This window comes from Triticum dicoccoides, chromosome 6A (assembly GCF_002162155.2).
Source record: "Triticum dicoccoides isolate Atlit2015 ecotype Zavitan chromosome 6A, WEW_v2.0, whole genome shotgun sequence".
In the NCBI taxonomy this organism is placed as follows: domain Eukaryota; kingdom Viridiplantae; phylum Streptophyta; class Magnoliopsida; order Poales; family Poaceae; genus Triticum; species Triticum dicoccoides.
Window position 1 is genome coordinate 406,727,728 of NC_041390.1, and position 19,728 is coordinate 406,747,455.

Below are 19,728 nucleotides of genomic sequence, written 5' to 3' on the forward strand. Positions count from 1 at the left end.
ACCTACACTTGTGTTGAGGTCAAGATATTCCATTCCAACCATATGAATCTTGATCTCTAGCCTTCCCCAAGTTGCTTTCCACTCAAATCTTCTTTCCACCAAATCCAAATCCTGTGAGAGAGAGTTGAGTGTTGGGGAGACTATCATTTGAAGCACAAGAGCAAGGAGTTCATCATCAACAAACCATTTGTTACTTCTTGGAGAGTGGTGTCTCCTAGATTGGCTAGGTGTCACTTGGGAGCATCCGACAAGATTGTGGAGTTCAACCAAGGATTTTGTAAGGGCAAGGAGATTGCCTACTTCGTGAAGATCTACGACTAGTGAGGCAAGTCCTTCGTGGGCGACGGCCATGATGGAATAGACAAGGTTGCTTCTTCGTGGACCCTTCGTGGGTGGAGCCCTCCGTGGACTTGCGCAACCGTTACCCTCCGTGGGTTGAAGTATCCATCAACGTGGATGTACGATAGCACCACCTATCGGAACCACAACAAAAACATCTGTCTCTCCAATTGCGTTTGAATCCTCCAAACCCTTCCCTTTACATTCTTGCAAGTTGCATGCTTTACTTTCCGCTACTCATATACTCTTTTTGCATGCTTGCTTGAATTGTGTGGAGATTGCTTGACTTGTGCTAAGATAGCTAAAATCTGCCAAGAACTAAAATTTGGAAAAGGCTATATTTTTATTTGGTCAAGTAGTCTAATCACACCCCCTCTAGACATACTTTCGATCCTACAGTGATTCCTTCGGTGTAGCTTGAAATCGGGCACACATGCAGACACTAAGCATAATATCTGGCCTAGATGCACATAAGTACAATAAAGAACCAATCATGGAGCGGTATACCTTATGATCGAAGTCGATACCATTTTCATCAGTGCACAGATTACCATTTGTGGGCATAGGAATTTTGACGCCTTTGCAATCTTTCATGCCGAATTTCCTCAGTACATCCTTGAGGTATTTCTCCTGAGATATGAATATGCCATTGCGTTGTTGACGAATTTGAAGACCTAAAGAGAATTTCAATTCTCCCATCATAGACATTTGATATTCTTCACTCGTCATATAGGCAAATTCGTCGCTATAATGTTGGTCAGTACAGCCAAATATAATATCATCAACATATATTGGGCACACAAATAATTCACCATCATAAGATTTAGTGAAAAGAGTAGGGTCGAGTGAACCGGGTTTGAATCCTTTCTTCATAAGGAATTCCTTCAAAGTATCATACCACTCTCGTGGGGCCTGCTTGAGGCCATAGAGGGCCTTATTGAGTCCGAAGACTTTGTCAGGATGCTTTGCATCTTTAAAACCTGGGGGTTGAGCAACATATACTTCTTCCTCAAGCTTACAATTGAGGATTGCACTTTTCACATCCATTTGATATAGAGTGATATCATGATGGTTAGCATAAGCAAGTAATATGCGAATAGCCTCAAGTCTAGCAACAGGTGCGAAAGTTTCATCGAAATCAATTCCTTTAACCTGTGTGTAGCCTTGAGCTACAAGCTGAGCCTTATTCCTTACCACAAGGCCATTTTCGTCTTGCTTGTTCCGATAGATCCATTTTGTGCCAATGATATTGTGCTTACGAGGATCTGGACGTTTGACCAGTTCCCAGACGTTGTTGAGCTCGAACTGATGTAATTCTTCTTGCATGGCCTGAATCCACTTAGGCACCATAAATTCTTCATCTACCTTAGTGGGCTCTGTGATAGAGACAAAAGCATAGTGCCCACAAAAGTTAGATAAATGTGAAGCTTTTGAGTGTGTGAGAGGACCTGGCGCTTTGATGTCATTGATGATCTTTTCAACTTGCACTTCTTTTGCAACGCGAGGATGAGCTGGTTGTCGTTGAGGAATTTGATCAGCATTTTCTTCAGCACCATTTTCTTCAGTATTTTCTTCAGGTGCATTAGCTCGACGTTCTTCATGTTCTGGAATGAATTCTTCAGCAGATTCTTCAGTAGGAATGACATCCTCAATAGCCTTGAACTTGATAGTTTCCTCAGGTGTTGGTTCATCTATCACAGAAGGTAGGTGCTCTCTTTGCGAGCCATTAGTTTCATCGAACCGCACATCTACAGTTTCAACAACCTTGTGAAGAATGTTGTTGAAAACTTTGTAGGTGTGCGAGTCCTTTCCGTAACCAAGCATAAAACCTTCATGTGATTTCGGTGCAAATTTTGAGTTGTGATGAGGATCTCTAATCCAACATTTAGCACCGAAGACATTGAAATAACTTACATTGGGTTTCTCATCGGTGAGGAGTTCATAAGCAATCTTCTTGAAGAATTTGTGAAGATATACTCTGTTGATGATGTGCACGCAGTATGAATTGCCTCAATCCAGAAACGATGAGGCGTTTTGTATTCATCAAGCATAGTGCGAGCCATCTCAACAAGAGTTATGTTCTTGCGCTCCACGATGCCATTCTACTTAGGAGTATAAGAAGCAGATAACTCATGAGTGATACCAAGTTCATCAAGATAGTCATCAAGACCAGAATTCTTCAACTTAGTTCCATTGTCACTTCTGATGTGCTTGATCTTCACATCAAAGTTGGTTGAAGCCCTCGAGGAAAATCGTTTGAAGACTTCCTGCACTTCATGTTTGTAAGTGACAATGTGTACCGATGTGTAACGAGAGTAATCATCAACAATAACAAAGCCATATAGAGATGCATCATTTGTAATAACAGAATAATGATTAGGGCCAAAAAGATCCATATGAAGCAATTCAAATGGTCGAGTGGTAGTCATGATTATCTTTGATGGATGCTTGGCCTTAGTCATCTTTCCAGCTTCACAGGCTCCGCATAAGTGATCATTGAGGAATTTGACATTCTCAATGCCAATGACATGCTTCTTCTTCGCAAGCGTGTGCAAATTCCTCATGCCTGCATGACCAAGTCGTCGAGGCCAGGGCCAACCTTCTGAAGCTTTTGCAAGTAAACACATGGCTGGTTGTGGTCCTGTAGAGAAATCAACAATATACAAGTCTCCTCTCCTAAAGCCTTCGAAGACTTTGGAATTGTCAGCTTCCATAAGCACAACACAACGGTACTTGCCAAAGACAACAACCATATCAAGATCGCAAAGCATTGAGACAGACATGAGGTTGTATCCTAAGGACTCGACAAGCATGACTTTGTCCATGTGTCTATGCTTTGTGATCGCAACCTTACCTAGACCCAATACCTGACTTTTGCCTTTGTCAGTGAAGCTGATATGCTTCAGATGTGATGGTGATAAGGGAGCATCCATCAATAGATTCTTGTCACCAGTCATGTGATTTGTACATCCACTATCGAGGACCCACTCAGTGGCATTGGGTTGATCATCCTGCAGATGAATTAGTGCAACTTACGAACTCATATACTTCATCAATGAAGAATATGACATCAATTCATCAGATCAATTTCATCAAGCAACAGAACAGATAAAGCAGTATGAGGACGTGAGAAATGAAAGATCATTTCTTCATGATTAGCCTGCATCCTTTCAGGAACATTCAGGTCTCCAGCAAATTCTTGAGACGATTACGTACGTCTGTAGATTAGTTCTTTTTCTTCACCACCCACATCTGAACGGGTGGCAAAGAGTTCATCACTCTACGAGCTCCATACGAGAAAGGTGGCATAGAAGCCAGTCCATTTCGTTTCACATAAGAGGGGTTAGGATAAGCATATGAATAAGCAGAGAAATTCTTCGAGGACTTATGAACATAATAATTAGAAGAATAATGCTCATATTGATAGCCCTTAGCTCTTCCCTGTGAAACAGAGTTTTTAGCACAATGATATTCATATGAGGACTTTGATCCTTTTGAGGAGTTTGGTCCATATGAAGAATTTGATCTGGGGTTCCTATTCTTCACAGGTGGTGTCCTGAGGACATTCACCTTAAGACTTTCAAGGCACCTTTTGGGAACCCAGATTTTCTTCATAGGAGGACCGTTCCTGCAGTTAGTGCCAACATATCTAGCAAATATTTCACCATTATGATTTTTGAACAGTTTATAGTTGGAGTCAAATGACTCATCATCAGAACGAGGAGATTCACATGAAAAGCCAGATAAGTTAGATGGATCAATTGGAGGTCCCTTTGCAGCAACCCATGAGGTTTTGGGGTACTGCTCAGGCTTCCAATATGTACCATCAGCATTGAGTTTCCTCTCAAAGGCAATACCCTCTTTCCTAGGGTTCCTGTTGAGGATCTGCTTTTTAAGCACATCACAAAGAGTCTGATGCCCTTTGAGGCTTTTGTACATGCCTGTCATGTACAATTCCTCCAGCCCTGCATCGTCAGTGATACTAGTAGTTTCCTCAGATGAGGAATTAGTGATAGTAGAGGCATGTGAAGAATTTGAAACATTAGCAGCATTTGAACATTCAGGTGAAGAATTAGTAGATTCACGTTCAATGCACTTCAAGCATGGAGGAACAATTTTTTCCTGAGAAGCGCTGATTTGTTAAGCAAGTAATGAATCGCGCTCCTTCTGAAGATCTTCATAACTCACTCTTAGCTTTTCAAGATCTTGCTTTCTTTGAAGAAATTCATATGAAAGCTTCTCATGATCAGATAAGAGAGTGTTATGATGACCTTGAAGGTTGTCAAACTTAGACTGAAGCCTCTTAAGATTTTCAGTCAAGGTTTTAGTGCGATCCATTTCTTCACCCAACATATCATCGCTCTTATTTAGCATGTATTGAACTTTTTCCAAAGCTCTTTGTTGTTTAGTGGCAAGGGAAGCAAGTTTGACATAGCTGGGTCCAAATTCATCACCAGATTCATCATCACTAGACTCGGATAGGTAGCATTCAGTTACCTTAGCATCTTTTGCCATAAGGCATGATGTAGAAGATGATGATTCTTGTTCGAATGTCATCGCTTTGAGAGATTCTTTGAAGTCCTCAAACCAAGGATCATGACAGGTTCAATGACCTTCATAGACCTCAGAGAGATGGCCCCAGATAAGCTTCGCATGATCGAGCTGCATGATATTCCTGAGATGATTTTGAGACAGACAGGAGCAGATGACATCCTTCGCCATGAGGTTGAGAAGAGTGTACTTGTGAATGTCATCAGCTTCCGCCATCTTGCACAGATCGGTCAGACCAATCTCTGTGACGGTCCATAGCTCGCTGTTCATCGCCATGAGGCGCTTCTTCATCATGGCCTTCCACTTGGGATACTCCTGACCATCAAAGATGGGGAATGTCACTTTCTTCATACCTGCGGTCGACATAACTAAAACTCCAGGCGGTTAAACCAAAATCACATAGAACAAGGGAGTACCTTGCTCTGATAACAATTGAAAGTGCATTATATCGACTAGAGGGGGTGAATAGGCGATTTTTATGAATTCGTCGCTGAGGAATTTGCAAGTGAGGAAATTCCTTAGCAAAGAACTACTAACAGCGGAATAAGTACTCAAAAGTAAACATAACATAACACAAGCATAGTCATCATGATGAAATGAAGACAAGCACAGAGTACAGAAAGCGTAAACACATGATAACACATGATGAAGACAAACAGACTGATGAAATTGAACTGAGGAAATTGAGAAAGTCTTCAGTCAAAGTCTTCAAACACAGATACAAACAAGCACTCAACACAGTTATGAGGAAATGAAAAGAGTTGAGGAAATAGAACCAGTGAGCTTGGTGAAGATAATGATTTGGTAGACCAGTTCCAACTGTTGTCTCAGTTGTATGTCTGGTTGGAGCGGCTAGGTATTTAAACCTGAGGACACACAGTCCCGGACACACAGTCCTCACCATATTCTCCTTGAGCTAAGGTCACACAAACCTCGCCCAATCACTCGTGGTAAGTCTTCAGGTGACTTCCGAACCTTCACAAACTTGGTCACTCGGCGATCCGCAATTCCTCTTTGATGCTCTAGACCTTGATGCCTAACTGTCTGGAAGAAGCACAGTCTTCAAAGGTAACAAGCGTCGGATCCATGCAGGATCAATCTCTTCAGTGATGCTCAGTCACTTGGGGTTTGTAGGTGTTTGGGTTTGGGTTTTCCTCACTTGATGATTTTCGCTCAAAGTCCTCAGAGGATGGGATGCTCTCAAATGACAAGTGTCAGTTTATCTCGGAGCAGCCAATCAGCTAGTAGTTGTAGGGGGCGGCTATTTATAGCCTCGGGAGCAGCCCGACATGATAAGACATAAATGCCCTCCAATGATATGACCGTTAGGTGGGTAGATATTTTGGGACAGCTGGCACAAGGCACAACAATGGTTGGAAATTTGAGTATCAAATTCCTTAGGGCTATCATGTTCCTCACTGTGTAGGCAATCCACACCGGCGAATTCCTGACTCCTTAGTCAGAACAAATTCCTCAGAGACTAGAAGAACTTCGTCTCTGTCACTGAAGAATACGACTGAACCATAAGAGATTTCCAATGGCTTCACTCGAAGGGATTGGTACGTGTAGGATTTTGAGTTGAGCATCACATGGAAATTTTTTCTTAGTATTTCCTCGACCCCCTTAAATAGTATGGTGTTTCCTATGACTCAAGAAAGAGAAAATGAAACTACGAAAACAAAAGTCTTCATGCTTCATGTTCCTCGAATGAATACCAAGTCTTCAGGATTGCACCAATTTCTTCACTTTCAAAGTCTTCAGAAAGTCTTCAGAAATCCAAAGTCTTCAATCAAGGAACTTCATTTTTAGGGGTCGACTTTCTCTGTAAATATCAAACTCCTCATAGACTTATAGACCTCTGTACACTCAAAAACACATTAGTCCCTTAACCTATAAGTCTTCAATAAAAATCACTAAGGGGCACTAGATGCACTTACAGCGGCGAAGAACGCCAGGATGGCTATAGAGCGAGCCGAGTTAGAGGCTCAGGCCTACCAGCTTATGCTGGATCAGAGGCCGTCAGATGATGTCATGAGAAGAAGATACCGCTCGCACCTCCCACCGGTTTTTGATGCAAGAAATCTCTTTAACACGCCAGGAGCAGGCACCAGCAACCAGCAAGTGGTAAATCGGGCGGAGGCACTGGGGACCGGGGCACCGGTTCAGCCTCGTGCGGTGGATCCGCTGCCTCAGCCTCGTCAGAACGATATCCCATCACGGCACATCTCAACACCTCCGGGGCATTACTCTAACATGTTGGATAACATCGTTGCCGCCGCTTCACGATTAGCAGCTGCTACCTCTTGAGCACTGCGTTGGTTTTCCCTTGAAGAGGAAAGGGTGATGCAGTAGAGCAGCGTAAGTATTTCCCTTAGTTTTTGAGAACCAAGGTATCAATCTAGTAGGAGGCCATGCTTTAGTCCCTCGCACCTACACAAACAAATGAACTCCTCACAACCAACGCGATAAAGGGGTGTCAATCCCTTCACGGTCACCTACGAGAGTGAGATCTGATAGATATGATAAGATAATATTTTTGGCATTTTTATGATAAAGAGAAATAAAGATGCAAGTAAAATAAATACCAAAGGAAATAACTAGGTATTGGAAGATTAATACGACGGAAAATAGACCCGGGGGCCATAGGTTTCACTAGAGGCTTCTCTCAAGAGCATAAGTATTATGGTGGGTGAACAAATTAGTGTTGAGCAATTGACAGAATTGAGCATAGTTATGAGAATATCTAGGTATGATCATGTATATTGGCATCATGTCCAAGACAAGTAGACCGACTCATGCGTGCATCTACTACTATTACTCCACACATCGACCGCTATCCAGCATGCATCTAGAGTATTATGTTCAAGAGAACAAAGTAACTCTTTAAGCAAGATGACATGATGTAGAGGTATAAACTCATGCAATATGATATAAACCCCATCTTGTTATCCTCGATGGAAACAATACAATACATGCATTGCTGCCCCTACTGTCACTGGGAAATGACACCGCAAGATTGAACCCAAAGCTAAGCACTTCTCCCATTGCAAGAAAAGATCAATCTAGTAGGACAAACAAAACTAATAATTCGAAGAGACTTGCAAAGATAACCAATCATACATAAAAGAATTCAGAGAAGATTCAAATATTGTTCATAGATAAACTTGATCATAAACCCACAATTTATCGGTCTCAACAAACACACCGCAAAATAAGATTACATTGAATAGATCTCCACAAGAGAGGGGGAGAACTTTGTATTGAGATCCAAAAAGAGAGAAGAAGCCATCTAGCTAATAACTATGGACCCATAGGTCTGAAGCAAACTACTCACACTTCATCGGAGAGGCTATGGTGTTGATGTAGAAGCCCTCCATGATCGATACCCCCTCCGGCGGAGCTCCGGAAAAGGCCCCAAGATGGGATTTCGTGGATACAGAAAGTTACGGCGGTGGAATTAGGGTTTTGGCTTCGTATCTGGTAGTTTGGCGGAATGTAGGTATATATAGGAGGAAGGAGTACGTCGGTGGATCAACGTGGGCCCCACGAGGGTGGAGGGCGCGCCTGGGGGGTAGGTGCGCCCCCTACCTTGTGCCTTCCTCGTTGATTGCTTCATGTAGGGTCCAAGTCCTATGGATCATGTTCGTTCCAAAAATCACGTTCCCGAAGGTTTCATTCCGTTTGGACTCCGTTTGATATTATTTTTCTGCGAAACCCTAAAATAGGCAAAAACAACAATTCTGGGCTGGGCCTCCGGTTAATAGGTTAGTCCCAAAAATAATATAAAAGTGTATAATAAAGCCCAATAATGTCCAAAACGGGATATAATATAGCATGGAACAATAAAAAATTATAGATACGTTGGAGACGTATCAGCAGCTCTCCCAATTGATGGTGAGTCCCCAGTAGCGCTTGAAACACAATTGGCTAGGGAGCTCCTTCAGACGGCCTTGAGTCAGCAGCAGGCTTATTCATATAGCCGCGAAAGGATTCATTCTACTCCCCGCCCAAGCCGGAGCTACAGCAGGCATATCGATGAACCGGCCGTATCAAGCAGTGCGCGGAATCGTAATCCGCCCCGTGGCAATAACCTGACGGGTGGCAATGCTCAGGATGTAGTGGATCGCGCTAGGGCACATCGAGAATCCGAGTTAGCAGCACATCACAAAGCTCCGGTTCATCAACTCACGCCGGTTCGTCAGTTCACTCCGGTTCGTCCAACAACATCGGTGTAACCAGGGGTTCCCTCCAGTTCTTTGGGAGTGCTAGGTCTTTTCCTAGTAGTGCGCAACTTACAGTTACCCAAGGATTTCAAAGGCCCACATAAGGTGCCAAATTACACCGCGATTTATCCCAAGAGTCATGGGTGGAGAGCTATGAGATGGCAATGGAGATGCTGGATGTGGACGAGGCGGCGTGTGCCAAATACTTTACCATGATGTTGGAGGGAACAGCTCGCACATGGTTGAAAAATCTACCATCCAACTCTATTGGATCATGGGCCGAGTTAAGGGCCCGGTTTATCCAGAACTTTAAAGATACATGCAAGCAGCCCATGTCCATCGTGGATTTAGCTGCCTGTGTCCAGGAAGAAGGAGAATCAACAACCCACAGGGTGCACCGGGTTTCAGAGATTTTGCATTCATCAGACCGCGTCAACGCTGACACAGCCGTTTTAAGATTGGAAGGCAATTGTCGGTTTGCACCTTTGAAGTTGAAATTGGGACGGCTTAAACGCCATTGCAATTACATGGGAACACTTATGGCGGCTCTGGTGAAATATGCCGACTCTGATAGTACCAAAGACCCCGAGTCTGAGGATGACAAGACCGGGAAGGGAAAAAAGAGCGGTAGCACCAAGGGGCAGCAGCATAACCCGACCGGTCATGGGAACAATGGTAAACGCAAGGCAGATAATAGCTTGGACTTTGTGGCTAACACCAACACCCAGGATAACGGTCAGCGGCGTAAGGGTAAACCGCCCCAGCGGGGTGGAGGGTCTGCCCCAATCTGGAGCGCCTGTTAAACCAGCCTTACCCAAACCACGGATCAAAGGATAGGCCAGCTACACATCTTTGGAAGGATTGCTTCATCATGCGGGAGTTCAAAAATTCAAATCTTTTTCAATATGACAATAGACCGCCCGACAGTTCAGGAGGCGGTTTCCATGGGCCGGGTTATGGTGGTGGCAGTTCCGGTTCAGGATTCGAGGGAAACCAAACCAGACATGGAAATCAGAGCGGCCAGGGCAACCAGGGAGGTTACAAATATCAGGGGAATCAACAACAGCATTAGTCGGGTTATCAAAGCAATCCAAAGTAGTTGATTAGTGGGCAGTATCATGTCTTCACCACTAGCTTATGTAAGCATGATCAGAAGCTTCATAAAAGAGCCATGAACTCCGTTGAACCAGTAGTACCTCGTTATGTGCGCTGGTCTAAACAGCCCATCCTGTGGAGTCAAGAGGATCAACCACCCTGGGTTGACAATCCGGATCATCTGGCTTTAGTTGTGGCACCTCAGGTTGGGGGGTATAAATTTACCAAGGTGCTTATGGATGGAGGAAGCAGTATCAATATCCTTTACTATGAAACCTTTCATCGCATGGGGTTAACAGATAAGAATCTTTAACCGTCAAACATTGTGTTTCATGGGGTAGTGCCTAGTAAATCGGCATACCCAGTTGCAAGATAGCTCTAGAAGTTGCTTTTGGCGACGATCATGATTCAAGATCAGAGGTGTTAACTTTTGAAGTGGTGAAAATCAAGAGTCCATATCATGCCCTGTTCGGACGGCCGGTTTATGCTAAGTTCATGGCAAGGCCATGTTATGTTTATCTGCAGCTTAAGATGCCGGGTCATAAGGGGACCATCACGGTGCATGGCAGCCGGAAGATTGCCTTGGAATGCGAAGAAGGTGATGCGGCTTAAGCTGAGTCGGTTTGCACCACAGAGGAGCTGAAATTTTATAAGGACAATGTTGATCCGGCAGATATGACTTCTCTAAAAAAGCCAACTATTGAGCATGATCTGGCGCTGAAATTTAAATCAGCCGATGAGACTAAGCTAGTTGACTTTGTTCCGGGCGATTCATCCAAGCAGTTCAGCATCAGCGCTAACCTGGATCCGAAATAGGAAAGCGTGCTCATCGAGTTCATCCGTGAGAACCGGGACATCTTTGCATGGAAGCCCTCTGACATGCCAGGTGTACCGAGGGAAATCGCTGAGCACACCCTTAATATAGATCCTAAGTTTAAACCGGTCAGGCAATTTCTTCGCCGCTTCAACGAAGAAAGGCGTAAGGCTATTGGCGAGGAGGTAGCTCGGCTTTTGGCAGCAGGGTTTATTGTGGAGGTCTTTCACCCTGAGTGGCTAGCTAATCCGGTGCTGGTACTTAAGAAAAACGGCACTTGGCGTATGTGTGTGGATTACACAGACTTAAACAAAGCCTGTCTAGCTGACCCCTTTGCTCTCCCTCGTATCGATCAAATTATTGATGCTACAGCAGGTTGTGACCATTTGTGTTTTCTGGATGCTTATTCTAGTTATCATCATATCAAAATGGCAGTTAAGGACCAGGAGAAGACATCTTTCATAACTCCCTTTGGAGCCTTCTACTGTGTATCTATGCCTTTCAGGCTCAAGAGTGCCCAAGAAACTTATCAACGTGGCATCCAAAATTGTCTACATATACAGGTTGGGCGCAATGTACATGCATATGTGGATGATAGTGAAGTCCAGAAAGAAGGATACATTGATAGGTGACTTGAAGGAAACTTTTGATAACCTCCGGGTTTATAAGATGATGCTTAATCCGGCCAAACGTGTCTTTGGTGTACCGGCAGGCAAGCTCTTGTGTTTTCTGGTGTCTAACAGGGGTATTGAAGCTAATCCGGAGAAGATCACGGCTATCACATCTTTGGCTAAAATGGCATGCATTAACGATGTTCAATGTTTTGCAGGCCAGATTGCAGCCTTAAGCCGGTTTAAAAGTCGCCTTGGAGAGAAGGCTATCCCTTTGTATCAGATGCTAAAGAAAACGGATCACTTCGTCTGGAGTGATGCTGCTGATGAAGCGCTTGAGGATCTGAAGAGACAGTTAGCCAAGCCACCTGTCCTTGCGGCTCTGGTTGATAAGGAGCCCTTATTACTATATGTGGCTGCTAATGCCCGAGCTGTCAGTGTGGCTATTGTCGTGGAGCGCAAGGAGGCTGGGAAAGAGTATCTGGTTCAATGGCCGGTTTATTATATCAGCGAGGTGCTCATTGAGTCCAAACAGAGATACCCACATTGGCAGAAGCTGGTGTATGGGGTTTTTATGGCAAGCCAGAAACTCAAGCACTATTTCCAGGGTCATCCTATCACAGTTGTCAGCTTAGCCCCCTTGGGAGATATCATCCAAAACAGAGAAGCAACTGACCGGATTGCTAAATGGGCTATTGAGCTTGGACCTCACGGGATAAAGTATACACCTCGCACGACAATCAAATCCCAAGAACTTGTGGACTTAATCAATGATTGGACAGAGTCGCAAGCACCGGAGGAAAAGCCAGACAACACTTATTGGACTATTCATTTTGATGGGTCCGGGCAATTGGAGGGCTTGGGGCTGGAGTCTTATTAACTTCCCCATGAGGTGATAAGTTTTGTTAAGTTGTCCGTTTAATGTTCCCTTGTACTAACAATGCAGCTGAGTATGAGGCCTTGCTCCATGGTCTTCGGATGGCTAATGGAATGAGTTTAAGCCGGGTTAAGTGCTTTGGTGACTCGGACCTGGTGGCTCAGCAGGTATCTGGCACTTGGGATTCCAAGGATCCATTCATGGCAGCATATAGACGAGAGGTGGATGCAGTGGCTAGTCATTTCAAGGGTTATCAAGTTGACCATATAGACCGGCGAAAGAATGAAGTGGCAGATGCTTTAAGTCTTTCAGGTTCTCAACGTAAACCAGTGCCACCCAATACCTTTCTAGATGTATTGCATAATCCGTCAGTCAAGATACCTACCGAGGAGGATTTGGCTGTCCCTGACCCCGAGGCTCAATTGGTGGCGTCTCTTCATGTTATTCCGGATTGGACGGTCCCATACCTGGCATACATGAAACGGGGCGAGTTACCAGACGATGAAACCTTGGCCCGACAGGTAATCCGGTGATCCAAGTCTATGACCATTGTCAATGGGGAGGTACATCATTACAGCGTCACAGGAGCATTTCAGCGTTGTGTGTCTCCTCAAGAAGGTCATGAGATTTTGCGTGAGATCCACGAAGGAGATTGTGGTCACCATGCCGGTTCAAAATTCTTGGTGGCTAAGGCTTTTCGTCACGGCTTCTATTGGTTGACGGCTCATGTTGATGTTGAGGATTTGGTAAGGAGGTGTGACGGTTGTCAGAATTGCATGTCGTGCTCATGTTCCGGCCCAAGAATTAAGAATGATTCCAATAACTTAGCTGTTTGCAACTTGGGGGCTCGATATGGTTGGACCTTTTAAGAGGTCCAAGGACAAGAAAACCCACCTGCTGGTGGCAGTTGATAAGTTTACCAAGTGGGTAGAGGCAGAGCCAGTCAGTCAGTGTGATGGGGCCACGACGGTTCAATTCATCAAAAATGTGATATTCTGGTTTGGTTTTCCACACAGCATTATCACTGATAATGGTACTAATGTTTCCAAGGATGCTATGGCAGAATTCTGTCAACGTGAGCATATCCGTCTTGACGTGTCATCAATGGCTCACCCCCAATCTAATGGTTAGGCAGAAAGGTCCAATCAAGAAATTTTGAGAGGTATCAAACCCCGGCTTATTGTTCCTTTAAAGTGGACGCCGGGTTGTTGGGTGGAGGAGTTACCTTCCGTGTTATGGAGTATCAACACCACACAAAACAGATCTACGGGTTACACGCCCTTCTTCATGGTTTACGGGGCAGAGGCAGTTCTCCCTAGTGACATACGTCATGACGCGCCCCGTGTGGCGACTTAGGTTGAAGCTGATAATGAAAAAGCACGTCAGGACTCATTGGACCTGTTAGATGAGGAGCGTGATCTTGCAGCGGCACGTTCGGCGATTTATCAACAAGATCTGCGATGTTATCACAGCCGCTGGGTTAAAACCAGAACTTTTCAAGAAGGCGATCTGGTGCTCCGGCTCATCCAGGATCAGACTGATATGCACTAGTTATCCCCACCTTGGGAAGGGCCTTTTCTGGTCAGAAAAAAATTGCACAATGGATCATACTACCTTATCGATGTTTCAGAGCACAAGGACTCACGTAAATCGGAGGAGGAGACCCAGCGGCCGTGGAATATAGCTCATCTTCGGCCTTACTATACTTGAGCCATAGGCTCTTTTTTATGTACATAATTATGATAATGTATATATTATGATCAATATAATAAACCGGAGCCTCAGCTAAAGCCGGGTCTCTGTTTTTTACATCAAGTATGTTTACATGGGGGCCTCTGTTCATAAAGCAGAGTTCTGCTGATCCGGCTTATCAAGTCACACATATAAAATCACTAGGGGGCTTGGTCGTATCCAAACCTTGGCTACACCTCTTCATCGGCTTCAAGCCAAAGGGAAATCACTAGGGGGCTTGGTTGTATTTGCACCATAGCTGCACCTCTTGATAGGCTTAAGGCCAAAAGGAAATTATGTGGAGCCAAAGAGAGTGTTGCACTAGCACAACTCAAACATAGGCACTCACCGAGCACAGCTCAAATGTTGCTTGGGGGCTCTTTGCTTCTCAAAGAACAAAGAGTCTACACCCTTGCAATAGGCTATCAAGTCAGGCTTGGAAGCCAGGTGTATTCACCTCAAACCCCGGGTTATCCTGCCTCTTTAAGTAAACCACTCCATCCAGGTAAACCTGGTATGACCCATCGAACGTTTGACAAGTCAATCTCATAGACCCTGAACTTGTCAAAGTTAAAACGATGATTGGTTAAAGATTGAGGTCCATCTTAAAAGGCTTTGAAAAATGGTTTAACTTAGTGGCCTGGAAGCCCATGAAAGTCCTCGATTTAGGGCTTGGCAGCCCATGAAAAGCCTCGCATATTCTTCTTGTATTTTTTGCAAAGTGTTTCTTTTCTTTTGATAAAATTGATAAGTGTTTTCTGATAAACCGGCGTTTATTACAACCAGGCGTGGCTTACAATGCTAAATTGTTAGTACATGATCAGCTATAATCCGGCCTTTATTGTTCCGGCCTGGTTTTGATTACAAGTCACCAGTATTATATGGATAAAACCGGTGTTTATCATAACCCGGTACGGTTTTATCGTAAACCGGCAAACCTGGAAGGAGTCATCTATGCTCCAAATTGGTGTTATCACTCTTTTTATAATAACCATGGGTCAAACAACGAGGTAACATGTATTCTTTATTTTATATCTGGTTGTTTTTAAACAGCCTTGGCTTTACACCTAGGCTATATGTTTGGGCATCATGACCCGTCCAGCGGTAAACCACCCAGACCCTTTCAATCTCTTGTATGCAGGAACAAGTTAAAATACAACCACTACGGATTATGCATATAATAAAGATCCCAAAAGCATGGCGAGTTATCAGTATCAAGCAAAATAAGTATGCTCGATGGCATAATAGACAAGTGTTTGAACTAGCCTATTACAAGGCATTTTAATGCCCACACTGGATAATTGTTTCAGTAAGAATGGTAGGCTGCGACAGACTAAACCGGCCCCCAGTTCAGGATTCATCACCAGGACAACTTGAAGATTGAGGGTCATCTTGAGTCGGTGCATCATCCTCCTCTCTACCCAGTGGTTGGAAATCAATCGTTGTATAATCGATTCCTGTTAAAGCTTGGAACACGGCTTCTTCACTTATAAGGGTGGAAGGATCAATGTCAGGGGCATAAGTGTGCTTACAAATTGGCGGAACAAGATCTTCTACATCATGTTTTGGCGCCGGATATCTTTTCTGATCAGCATCATAAACTGGCTGGTAATGAGATATATCTGTTTCATCTGCCAATTCGCTCGCTATGGGTCGCAGTTCCCTTGTCAGCCTTCGGAGATCATCATTGTTCAATTCTAAGCCGTTTTCCTTTATGCCGGGATAGCCTTGGCCAATATCTGCCGGTTCAAGATCTGGAATCCATGCCTTGGCCCGGATTAGTGCAGTCAGCGCGCCTCACCTTGGAGCTGATCTTTTAAGTTCGTCCAACCGGGCAGGCAACATTGAGAGCTTCTCGATGGTTTCTTTTATCAGTGTTGGAGGAGGCCTGTTATAAGAAGCAGTGCAAATAGCCCGTTGGGATCCAGAATATATTTGCTCTATCAAAGTATAGGCAGCCTTCAGCTTCATCCGCATGTAAGAGCCCAGATGGGTAATGCGGGTCCCTGTGACATTGCAAGCATCAATAAACCGGTAATTGATACGGTAAAATGACTTGAAAAACATCAGTTGAGGATACTTACCAAATACAGCAAAGGTCATAGCGTTTATTCGCCGCTTTAAACCGGTCAGTTCTTCGACCACCGTTTTAAGGGCTGCTTCTGCATCTTCGGCCCTCTTTGCTAAAGCGGCCTTTTCTATCTCCTAATCTTCATGTTCCTTCTTAAAGGTTTCCTTCAGCTTCTCCATGGCTGTTAAGGCATTGGTGAGTTCTTCCTTGGCTTTAGAAGCCTCCGCTTGCTAAGATTTAAGGTTCTCTTGAAGATCATCAGTTTGGGCATCCTTTTTGCTCAGCTCAGCCTGTAAAGGAAAGACATATCATCAACGGGCTGTATATATTTGAAGTACCAAGTGTATAACAAGTTATGCACCTTGCACTTGGGGGCTAATGCCTACTCGCTTCGTTCTAGAAAATTATTTCAAAGTCCCAAGTGTAATGCAAGCATTATTCCTGGTACTTGGGGGGCTAATGTACATATGCTCAAAGTAACAGTGCTTAAAGTCCCGGTTCACCTTGGAAAGATAAACCGGCCCTTGGGGACTACACAGGCTAAAGTTACAAGATTACAATGCTAAAGTACCGGTTCATTTTTAAAAGGATCAACCGACCCTTGGAGGATAAGTATGCAGAGCCGTGGTATTATGAAGTCCCGGTTTTGATTACTATCATAAATCGTCCATTGGGAGCTAATGGAATTGGTACTTACGAGAGAAAAGGATTTGTAATGTGACGCCCCCGATTCAATCGTACACTAACCATACACGCAAACGTGTACGGTCAAGATCAGGGACTCACGGGAAGATATCGCAACACAACTCTACAAATAAAATAAGTCAGACAAGCATCATATTACAAGCCAGGGGCCTCGAAGGCTCGAACACAAGAGCTCGATCATAGACAAGTCAGCGGAAGCAACAATATCTGAGTACATACATAAGTTAAACAAGTTTTCCTTAAGAAGGCTAGCACAAATTGGGATACAGATCGAAAGAGGCGCAGGCCTCCTATCTAGGATCCTCCTAAACTACTCATGGTCGTCGTCAGCGGGCTGAACATAGTAGTAGGCACCTCCCGAGTAGTAGTAGTCGTCATCGACAGTGGCGTCTGGCTCCTGGACTTCATCGTCTGGTCGCAGCAATCGAGTATAGGAAAGGGGAAAAGGGGGAGAAAAGCAACCGTGAGTACTCATCCAAAGTACTCGCAAGCAAGGAGCTACACTACATATGTATGCATTGGTATCAAATGGAAAAGGGGTATCGTATGTGGACTGAACTGCATAATGCCGGAATAAGAGGGGGATAGCTAGTCCTATCGAAGACTACGCTTCTGGCCACCTCCATCTTGCAGCATGTAGAAGAGAGTAGATGGTAAGTTCACCAAGTAGCATCACATAGCATAATCCTAACCAATGATCCTCCCCTCGTCGCCCTGTGAGAGAGCGATCACCGGTTGTATCTGGCACTTGGAAGGGTGTGTTTTATTAAGTATCTGATTCTAGTTGTCATAAGCTCAAGGTACAACTCCAAGTCGTCCTGTTACCGAAGATCATGGCTATTCGAATAGATTAACTTCCCTGCAGGGGTGCACCACATTTCCCAACACCTCGATCCCCTTTGTCCGGACACAATTTTCTGGGTCATGCCCGGCCTCGGAAGATCAACACGTCGCAGCCCTACCTAGGCACAACAGAGAGGTCAGCACGTCGGTATAAATCCTATGGCGTAGGGGTCTGGGCCCAGCGCCCATTGCACACCTACATGTTGTGTACGCGGCCGGAAGCAGAACTAGCCCGCTTAATACAAGAGCAGGCTTACGGTCCAATCCGGCGTGCGCCGCTCAGTCGTTGACGTCACGATGGCTTCGGCTGATACCACGAGGTCTAGTGCCCATAACTGTCCCCGCATAGATGGTTAGTGCGTATAGGCCAGACTCAGATCAAATACCGAGATCCCGTTAAGCGTGTTATCTTGAAGTATCCGCGAATGCCGACTAGGACCAGGCCCACCTCTCTCCTTGGTGGTCTGAACCTGCCCTGTCGCTCCGCCTCAAAGTAACAGTCGGGGGCTGTCGGGAACTTAGGCCCACCACTACCTGGATGGAGCCACCTTCCCCTTTAGCTCCCACATCAGAATCACTTGCGGGTACTCAACGAGCCGACCCGGCATTAGTCACCACCTGTATAGTATGTATATATGCATGTATTTACCCGTGATCAACACCCGACATGATCACGACCCGATAGTATAGCATGGCAGACTGACAAGAATGTGGGGCCACTGATGATAATCTAGCATCCTATACTAACTATTTAGGATTGCAGGTAAGGTATCAATAGTAGTAGCAAAGACAGGCTATGCATCAGGATAGGATTAATGGAAAGCAGTAACATGCTACACTACTCTAATGCAAGCAGTAGAGAGAAGAATAGGCGATATCTGGTGATCAAAGGGGGGGCTTGCCTTGTTGCTCTGTTAAGAGAGAGGGGTCGTCAACATCGTAGTCATACATGGGTACCGATAGCGGTCTTGGGGTCTACCGGAAAGAAGTAACGGAGGGGAACACAATAAATAACAAAGCAATCAAAGCATCACAAAGCATAACATGGCAATATGCGGTGCTAGAGGTGATCTAACGCAGGGATAGGTAATACCGGCAAAGGGGGGAAACATCCGGGAAGGTATCCCCGGTGTATCGTGTTTTCATACAGATGAACCGGAGGGGGAAGTTTGCAGGTTTGCTATGCTAGGGACGCGAGGCGGACGAACGGGTTGCGTATCCGGATTCGTCTCGTCCTCCTAAGCAACTTTCTTGTAGTAAACATTTTCATCTGAGCTACGGTTTATTTTATATGATTTTCTAAAGTTTTAAACATTTTCTGGAATTATTTAATTAATTTAAATCAACATTATCCAGAATAGTAAGTGATGACGTCAGCATGACGTATGTGTGATGTCAGCAGTCAACAGTGTAGTTGACTGGAGTCAAAACTGACGTGTGGGTCCCACTGGTCATTGACTTGGTTAACTAAACAATATTAGTTAATTTAATTAATGTGATTAGGTTAGTTAATTATGCTTAATTAGATTAATTAACAGTATTAATTAGGTTAATTAACTATATTATTATTATTTATTATTATTTAATTCCTTTGTTTATAAAATCATTCTGGAGGCGGGGCCCTCCTGTCATTGACCCCAGGGGTTTAGCGGTAGCGGGAGCGGGCATAACCCGAACAGGCGCACTGGGCGCTGCCCAAATGGCGCAAGCGCAGGTGCGGCCATCGACGTGGCTAGGCGCCGGCGGCCAAGGCACCGACCAGGGGAGGCGGCCGAGGTGGGAATGGAGCGGGGCGAGGGGAGCAGGGGCGGTGTGGTGGCCGTGGCCCGTGGAGAAGCGGCCATGGGCGCGGGGAACGGTGTGCAGCG